Below are 10,350 nucleotides of genomic sequence, written 5' to 3'. Positions count from 1 at the left end.
CTGTGAAGCACACAGAGTGCCTATCAGGACTGTTTGTCTAAAAGACTAGGGGTTGGGGCATTTATCTGTCAGTTCCTATCCCTGCTGATTGAGTGTGTCTCTGTACCTTTAACTCCCTCATGCTCCTAGTCTGTGCTTTTGCAGGATTGAGCAAGTTCCTTGGCCATGGAAAAAGGCCTTAATGTAGAAAAGCAGAGACAAAAATGCACAAGCTTAAGATGGGATGTTGGCATTTTGCATAGACCAGTCCACTCCTACTGTAGCTGGGATCAGAGATGGGCTGGGGATGAAAAGTGGAAGAGCAAAAAGTATCTGCCATAACTGATGAATTGAATTTTTAATTTAGTAAATGATTTTTAAATGATCAAAGGAAATGCCATAAATTAAATGCACAATATAGCTATTACAAATGGAGGCATTAAAGAGCTACACATCAGTGTTCATTTTCAGAAAAGAGATCGTAGCCTCAATGGGTTGTGGAAATATTTATGATGATAGACACAATCTGTACAAACTCTCTACTCTTAGGTCATAAAAACCTCGTGCTGCTTGCTGTCCTGCCACCCACTCCCTCATACTCAAGCTTTTCAGTTTATGGTTCACTCTTCTCAAGTGTCTGTGTTTACCGAACAGCAATTCAAACATTTCCATAAATGGTTTTTGCTTCTCTGCTTTTGTTTCATCATCCTCAGTGGTGAGTACTGCAATTGCCTAAAGTTTAACGGGAATGGTTTTGACTGGTTTATACTCTATATCATCAGCAGGTCTGTGACCCACCTGGTGTTTGTAATACAGCAGTTTCTCAGAAATCAGTCATAGGATATGTAGTTACTAAAAGAAAATGAACACACATCTTTATCAAGGAGCATCAATGCAAATGTAAAGCTGTATTTATTTTTAAAACATACACCATATTTCATTTATTTTAAATCACAGAGTACTGTTCTCTAAATGCAATGAGTAGAAGGCGATAAATTCACCCATAGACAAGTCCCTGAGGATGTCTCTCATCTTTTTTACTAATCTCCCAAATGTCAGAGGGGTAACATGATTGGAAATATGGAGAAAGAGGTAATGGCATGTCATTTGGGGGTAAGTGTCTCATGGATTATAGCAACGGGTGAGTGAGTTATCGTAGTTGAAGATAGTAATTATGGTCATTTGGGGAGAGGATCTAGCCATTCTGAGAGTAAAGTAATTTGGCATATGGCATGTTTACAGGTGTTGGGGCTTTATCTGCTGAGTTGGGTAGAGGATTTAGGCATTCGGGTATCTCCTTGTTTTGAGAGCCTCTGCAGATTTAGTACCTGTGGGCTGCAGACACTGGAAGAGTGGCTGGAGGTGGGGAGATGTCTTGTTTCCAGAAGTCAGAATAGGTTTGGTTTGTGGTATTCCAAGTGGAGCAGGCCCTCTAGGGATATTGTGAGAGCGGCATACCACTTAATATGACTCTAAGGGAATTCAGAGCATTTTATTGACTAGTTATAAGAAAACTTGGCCATAGGGACACAGAAACATTGCACTGCATCCTTACAGGATAAAGGAAAAGAGATAACCAATTGGCAATGTCTGCTTTCATCAACCAAGATGGCAGAATCATACAGTGCTTCTTAAATTTGAAATGTCAGTCCCAGCTTGTCTCAGGAGATGGCTGAAACCAGTGAGTCTCACCCTGATTAACTCAGATTACAGTTGGCCCGTCCTCATCCCTCGGCTCCTCTCTGTTGCTTCTTTGCTTAAAGTAAGGTTTGGTGATTTCACCTGTGACCTGAAATGGTCAACATTTCTCATATTTTAGAGACCAGGGGCCCTAGTTTGTTGTGTGTGTGTGTGTGTGTGTTTAATAAAAATAACATCCCATAGTATCATCTTCTAGATCGAATTTTTTACCCTAATACACATACTTCACTGCTTTTATTCTCTGTAAAATTTTGCATTCAAGCACGAAAGTGACCCAGGTGTGAGAATATTATTTTCTAGAAAGGAGTAACAAGTAACTATTTTTCAGGTGCTTAGATTTACTTTCTCCCAATTCAACCCTGTCCCATTAAGAATGCCATCTAGGATAGTTTGTCTTTCAGAGGCACTATTCATGGATGAAACTCCTTCAGAAGTGGAAACATAATAGCCTGTCATTTTGGGAGATTGCCTGGCCATTTGGGCCTATCTCACCCTGTAGACATGTCTTTTGGTAATTAATCTTCATTGTAACAGCCAAAAGGCACGAATATTTCCATAAAGTATTTCAGTACATAGTGAACAGTGACATTCTTCTTTTGAAGAACTTAGTGTATTTTTTAGTTCACTTTTAACTAAGATGTTGAAGAAAATGTGCAGTACATGGTAAATTATCTATCCTAGACTGGATCACTAAAATATACTTCTATGTATTTCTCCATCTTGACACTATATTTTTATTACACATATAATAATTATGGCAGCAATAGTAGTTAATACTTATTGAGTGCTTATTCCTTTTCAGGTTCTATGTTGAATACCTCCTTACAGTATCTCATGTAATTATCAAAATACTCCTATGAGTTAGATGATGATTATTCCTGTCTTTAACCTAAGATTTGCTTTCTTTCCTATTGTCACTCAGCTAGTAAGATGGTAGAATTTGAACTCAGCTTTGACTCTAAAGCCAGTTTTTACATACTAGGGAAGGAATACATTATAGCATGGTGATTAATTAAATCCACACAAGAAAACATTGATTGCAGGCCTATCATATGTTTTCACTGTGTGAGATGCTAGTTAGCTGAGAAAAAATACAGGGAATATGTTAGATTGCTGGGACGGCCATAACACAGTGCAACAGATGGGGTGGCTTAAACAACAGAAATTTATTTTCTCACGGTCCTGGAGGTGAGAAGTCTAAGATCAAGGTATCAGCAGGATTGGTTTCTTCTGAGGGCTGTGAGGGAAGGATCTGTTCTAGGCCTCCCTCCTTGGCTTGTAGATAACTGCCTTCTGCCTTGTCTTCACATCATCTTCCCTCAGTACACATCTGTGTCGAAGTTTCCTCTTCTTGTAAAGACATCAGTCATATTGGTTTAGGGACCACCATAAAGACCTCATTTTACCTTGATTACCTTGGTACAAATCTGTCTCCAAATAGTCACATTCTGAGGTACTGGGAGTCGGGACTTCAACCTGAATTTTTGGGAGGACATGTTTCAGCTTATAATAGGCTTCCTACCTCAATGAGCTACAAGCCTATCAAGATATCTTGATATAAAAGAAAGTTGGATGGAATAATATTTGAATAGAGATAATGAAGTTGTGTCATGACTGTAGAGAAATGAGTGATTAATTTTCACTGGAGGTAACAGGAAAGACTTCAATGAGGCAAGCGACATTAAAGCTGGGCTCTGATTATTATGTAAAAATGGAAAAGTGTGAGAATGGAGAGGAGAAGACAGGATTTGCATGACCTCTGGTGTACAGAATGCTGTAGTGTGGGAGAAACAAAGGGATGAGGTGAGAGGTGACGTGATGTGCTGATAAAATGGCTCAGGAGAAAAAAGAGACCTGATCTGTGTCATTTGCCACGGCCTCTGCTCATGACTAATGAGTGCTCTTGGGAGAGTTAACTCCCCAACACATGCTTATATGTGAAGCGTGCTCCTGCTCTTGCCCACTGAATCCAAGAAGCCCTGGGCAGAAAGTAAAAAAGGGGCAAGAAGCTGTGAGTGCAAAGTGAGTCAAACCCATATGGAGAGTCCACTCCAGCTGTGCGTGGAGGGGGAGCTGAGGCACTAAATCGATATGTCAGGAATCTGACATACCAGGTGAGAGAGTACCATTTTAGACAGAGAGCAGGACATACAATAGCCTGTGATGGAAGAAAGCATGATATGTTTGGAAAAGAGGCCAATGCTGATAAAGCATAGAGAGCTGGGGAAAAGTGGCCAGATGCAACTAGGGTGTGGGAAAAGGACAAGCCATGTCCCCACATGCTTTTTGGTCATTCTAATGTTCTTGGTGTTCATTCTACAACCCAAAGGGCAACCACTGAATTGTTTCAAGTGTGTTATGAATGTATGTGTGAATGTATGCATGCACACGCACGTGGTATGGCAGGGACAAATTTACATTTGCAAGATCACACTGACTGTCGTGTGAGAAAGTGGTTGAAAGGAAGCCAGATTTCTTGTCATAACACCAACTGAGGATTGTTGCCATGGAGTAGGGTGGACGTAGTAGACATGGGTTAGAGAAGTATTTAGGCCATACTAGGTAGCAATAACTCAATGGGCCATGGGATCTAAGTACCATCCTCAGTAAAAGGCAGCAGGTTCCTTAGAGTAAAGGCTGTTCACAGGTCTGGAGAAGGGAAAGTAGAAGGAGAGACTGTCATATATTGTTGGGTCAGAAAGCAAATATGTGTTCAGCAAATGAGAGAAGTACATCAAAATGACTCAAGCCAATTTGGAGGAGTTCTCATTGGCTAAATGTGAGACAATCTGAGCGTCAAAACCATAATAATGGTAATGGATTAAAATACATCAAAGGCAGAAATAGAGTCTGTAACTACACAGTTATAAAATAAAGGTCAGTGTGTGGAGGGAGAAACTCTTCTTTACAGAATATATCAGCTAATAAGTGGAGAAAGTGTGAAATAATTAGACAATCATTATTTTGCAACACATATGTAATAATTCAAGGAAGATTTATCAATGGACACTAAATTCATTGGGTTAACAGAATAGTCTCAAAACATCGCTCTACAGGTTATTTAATTACAAAGAGAAAACAGTAACTTTATTGGAGTGATTTGATGACACTATCTTGACTGACGAAATTTAGCATCATTAACATTGGAACAAACTGACATTATGTACTTCTGGTGGTGATACATCTTCTGAGACACACAAAATCACCTAAGTAGTATTTTTGCCAAACATACCTAACCTGCATCTAAATGTAAAAATTTGTCTGCTATCAGAGAAATCAAGATTGAGATACAAGACAAATTGCCTGGACAAATGCTACTGTCACAAAGAACAAAAAAGAGCATGTGTTTGTGTGTGTGTGTGTATGTTCTCCATCAAAGGCTAAAAGGATGTGACAACCAAATGAAATGCATAATCCCTCGATTGAATCCTGGATAGGGGAAAAATGGCTATAAAGCACCTTTATCTAGATGAAAGTTATACAGGTGCTCATTGTATTGTACTTCAAGCAGAAATAACTTTCCAATATAAAATATATCATGTTATATATGCCATACATGCATATATTCATATATTATAGAATAATAATTATATCTTATAATCTGTATTCAGAAATAAATGTATTGTCAAAATTGTCCTAATTTGCAATAGATGTGTTTCATTATAAGATATAGTTTTTCCTCAAAATTCTTTCCTATGATTTCCTTTTTAAAATTTTGTTCCTCTTACCATTCAATTCTCTACATGTCTAAATTTTCATCACATCTTGAACACAGCTGTTTGCTTTGATTAATATCAAGCACTATGCCAGATGCTGAAGACCCAGAGATAAATAAGAAAAAAAGATTTTCTGCCCCAGAAGAACTGATAGGCTACTAGAGAACAGAAAAAAAGATAAATTACAATCCAGTGTCTTAAGAACCTTAGCACGACTGGATTTACTTAAGCTGATTCATTATTGTGCACTGCAGTTTAAAATGATGCCTAGATGTAAGCAGCTAATGTGGGTTTTCTCAGCTTCCTTTTAAAAATACCCATGGAGTCACCATAAAGGAGGAAAACTGACAACATCACTTAAAGTTAAGACTTAGGGGAATGACAGATGAGAAGTCAAAATTTGTGATTCTGTTTCTGACCCCTTGAGAAGGGAGGCCTTCTCTTCAGCTGTGGGTTTGATGCTTAAACAAGATAGTGAATGTGAAAGCAACTAGTAAACTACAAGATAAAGAGATGAAGACCTGAAGGTAGTCTTTCCTGTCCAAAGTTGGAAACAGTACTACTACCATTTCTTGGGAGGAGCCTGAAGAAGTAAAAGAAGTGTTTAGTGGAATAGATATTCACAATAGTGGGTATGTCTGTGACTGTGAACTCCAAGACCTGTTTAATGAAGCAAGCCTTCCTATGCCTGGCTACAAGGTATATGAGAAAATTCTAGCAGTTGCTGACAAGAACCAACATGGAAAAATCAGTTTGAAGAATTTGTGTCACTGATGCAAGAATTAAAAAGGAAAGATATTAGCAAAACATCCTGAAAAATAATGAACATGAGGCAAATGATTACTGCTGTGAGAGGAACTTCATCTATTTCCAGTAAGGGCGCACAACATTCATATTCAGGGGGAAAAAGGGGGCTTTTGTTAACTGGATAAACAAAGCCCTGGAGAATGAACCTGACTGTAGTCTTGTAAATGAAGCATCTTATACCTATGAACTTCAATGATGGCAGTATCTTCAAGTTACTTGCAGATCTCATCCTTCTTTGCAAAATGATCAATTTATTTGAACCAGATACAACTGATGAAACAGCCATTAATAAAAAGCTCACCACTTTCACTCTTTCTGAAAATTTAAACCTAGTTGATATGATTTAGCTCTGTGTCCCCACCCAAATCTCACCATCAATTATAGTTCCCATGATCCCCAAGTGTCATGGGAGAGACCTGGTGGGAGGTAATTTAATCATGAGGGCAGTTACCCTCATGATAGTGAGTTCTCAGGGGATCTGATGGTTTTATAAGGGGCTTTTCCCCCTTTTGATCTGCAGTTCTCCTTCCTGCCATCATGTGAAGAAGGATGTGTTTGCTTCTCCATCCACCATTCACCATGATTGTAAGTTTCCTGAGGCTTCCCCAGCCCTGTGGAATGGCAAGTCAATTAAAGCTCTTTCCTTTATAAATTACCCAGTCTTGGGCATTTCCTTAAGGCCATGTGAGAATAGACTAATACAATAAATTGGTAATTGGTAGTGGGACACTGCTGTAAAATTACCTGAAAATGTGGAAGTGACTTTGGAACTTGGTAACAGGCAGAGGTTGGAACAGTTTGGAGGGCTCAGAAGACAGGAAGATGTGGGAAAGTTTGGAACTTCCTAGAGACTTGTTCAATGGCTTTGATCAAAATGCTGATAGTGATATGGACAATGAAGTCCAGGCTGAGATGTTCTCAGATGGAGATAAGGGACTTGTTAGGAACTGGAATAAAGGTGACTCTCAGTATGTTTTAGTAAAGAGATTGGCTTTTTTTTTTTTTTTTTTTTTTTTTTTTTTGCCTCTTTCTTTGCCCAAAGATCTCAAAGATCTGTGGAATTTTGAACTTGAGAAAGATGATTTTGGGTATCTGGCGGAAGAAATTTCTAAGCAGCAAAGTGTCCAAGAGGTGACTTGGATGCTGTTGAAAGCATTCAGTTTTATGTACTCACAAAGGTATGGTTTGGAATTGAACTTATGTTTAAAAGGGAAGCAAAGTTAGGAAAATTTGCAGCCTGACAATGTGATAGAAGAGAAAAACCCATTTTCTGAGGAGAAATTCAAGCAGTCTGCAGAAATTTGTATAAGTATCGAGGAGCCAAATGTTAATCACCAAGACAATGGGGAAAATGTCTCCAGGGCATGTCAGATGTCATCCCAGCAGTCCATCTCATCACAGGCCCAGAGCCTTAGAAAGGAAAAATGGTTTCATGGGCCAGGACCAGGTCCTTGCTGCTTTGTGCAGTCTCAGGACTTGGTGCCCTGCGTCCCAGACATGGTTTAAAGAGGCCATGGTAGAGCTCAGGTCGTGGCTTCAAAGGGTGCAAACTCCAAGCCTTGGTGGCTAACACATGGTGTTGGGCCTGAGGGTACACAGAAGTCGAGAATTGAGGTTTGGGAACCTCTACCTAGATTTCAAAGGATGTGTGGAAATATCCGGATGTGTAGGCAGAAGTTGGCTGCAGTGGTGGAGCCTTCATGGAGAACCTCTGCTAGGCCAGTGAGAAAGGGAAATGTGGGACTGAAGCCCCTACACAGAGTCCCCACTGGGGCACTGCTTAGCAGAGCTGTGAGAAGAAGACCACTGTCTTACAGACCTCAGAATGATAGATCCACCGGCAGCTTGCACTGTGAGCCTGGAAAAGCCACAGAGACTCAACGCAAGCAGTCAGGAGGGGCACTGTGCCCTGCAAAGTCACAGGGGCAGAGCTGCCCAAGGCTGTGGGATCCCATCTTTTGCATCAGCGTGCCCTGGATGTGAGACATGGAGTCAAAGGAGATGATTTTGGAGCTTTAACATTTGGCTTCCCTACTGGATTTTAAACTTGTATGAGGCCTATAGCCCCTTTGTTTTGGCCAATTTTTCCCATTTGAAACAGGTGTAATATGCCTGTACCCCCACTGTATCTAGGAAGTAACTAACTTGCTTTTGATTTTACAGGCTCATAAACGGAAGGGGTTTGCCTTGTCTCAGATGAGATTTTGGACTTGGTCTTCTGAGTTAACCAGAATGAGTTAAGACTTTGGGGGACTGTTGGAAGGGCATGATTGTGTTTTCAAATGTGAGGACATACAATTTGGGAGGGGCCGGGGTAGAATAATATGGTTTGGCTCTGTGTCCCCACCCAATCTCACCTTGAATTGTAGTTCGCATAATCTCCCCCTGCTGTGGGAGACAACTGGTGGGAGGTAATTTAACCATGGGAGCAGTTACCCTTATGCTGTTCTTATGATAGTCAGTTAGTTCAAATGAGATCTGATGGTTTTATAAGGGTCTTTCCCCGTTTTTGCTTGGCACTTCTCCTTCCTGCTGCCATGTGAAGAAGGATGTGTTTGCTTCCTCTTCCACCATGACTGTAAGTTTCCTGAGACTTCCCCAGTCCTGTGGAACTGTAGTCAATTAAACCTCTTTATAAATTACCCAGTCTTGGGCAGTTCTTTATAGCAGCGTGAGAATGGACTAATACACTGGACATGAATTCTGTCTCAACCATTGGTTATACAGTGGTGAACATCAGTGCAAAGAATCTCAAAGAAGGAAGACCTCGTTTAGTCTTAGGACTTCTCTGGCAGATCATCTAAGTTGGACTTTTTGATGATATTGAGATTTCTAGGAATGAAGCTCTGATTGCATTGCTAAATGAAGGTGAGGAACTAGAGGTTCTGATGTAGCTTTCTCCTAAGGACTTACTACTGTAATGGATGAACTATCATCTGGCTGAGGAAGGATGGTGTACCATCAAGAACTTCAGCCAAGGCAATAAAGATTCAAGAGCCTATTTTCATCTGCTTAAACAAATGGACCCTAAAGGTTACTGGGAATATGGAATTTCCAGTCCATCTTCAGGATTTCATAAGAAAAATGATCTGAAGTGTGCTGGACATACGCTTCAAGAAGTAGATCAACTTGGCTGCAAACAGTTTGTTACTCCTGCAGACATGGTTTCAGGCAATCCTAAACTTAATTTAGCTTTCATAGTTAATCTGTTTAATACCTATTCATGCCTACACAAGTTGGATGATAATGACATGAATATAAACTTATTGGAGGCAGAGAGCAAAGAGGAGGGGACATTTCAGAACTGGTGAATTCCTTGGGAATGAATGCATACATTAATCATTTGTACAGTTACCTTGCAGATGCTTTAGTGATCTTTCAGCTCTATGATATGATCTGAGTCTTATTCAACTGGAGCCATGTCAACAAACCCCCTTATCCTGCCCTTGGAGAGAACATAAACATTGATAACTAACCATGCAGTGGAACTTGGGAAGAATAAGGCCAAATTCTCCTTCGTTGGCATTGCTGGGCAGGACCTAAATGAAGGGAATTCAACATTTATTCTGGCATTGGTTATGGCAGCTGATGAGAAGGTACACGTTGAATATGTCATCAGATCTTGGAAAGGGTGAAAGTGTACTTTTAAAAGTGCAAATAAAAATACTTTTATTTCCAGCTTCAACATATGCCACTTCAGTTGCTTGTGAGATCAGTGCCCAGATATATGCACTACATGTTGACCTTGTGGAAGTGAAACCAAAAATGGTTATGTCAGTGTTTTCTTGTTTAATGGGAAAAGGACTGAACAGAATAAAATAATGAATCATTTAATATTTTTTCTGCCACATTAAATACATCGAATGCCCCACAGTTTAAAGAATTTTGAAATACAGTGGGTATAAAACTAGGGATTATTTGTGTGCCAAAAATAGTTATATATTCATTAATGAATTCAATATTCTGTTCATACAAGTTAGAACTTGTCAACCTTTTTGGATAACAGTTAATTCACCAATTGATACTGATAATAGAATATGTTCATTTTCAAGCTCATACTTCATGATTAAATTATTTCTGTTTCTTGAAAATCTTATTAAAACAAGACAAATTCGTTCTATTTCATGGTTCAAAAAGATGAATACAA

General features: G+C 39.6%; 1 pseudogene; it reads left to right on the top strand.

The window, feature by feature from the left end:
* The first annotated feature begins 5,948 nt into the window (after window positions 1–5,948).
* Window positions 5,949–10,025, top strand: LOC104662479 (annotated as a pseudogene).
* Window positions 10,026–10,350: the final 325 nt, after the last annotated feature.

Source organism: Rhinopithecus roxellana, chromosome 15, assembly GCF_007565055.1.
Source record: "Rhinopithecus roxellana isolate Shanxi Qingling chromosome 15, ASM756505v1, whole genome shotgun sequence".
NCBI classification, from domain to species: domain Eukaryota; kingdom Metazoa; phylum Chordata; class Mammalia; order Primates; family Cercopithecidae; genus Rhinopithecus; species Rhinopithecus roxellana.
Note: the sequence above shows the minus strand (reverse complement) of the source record. Positions and strands in the feature narration are given on the sequence as shown.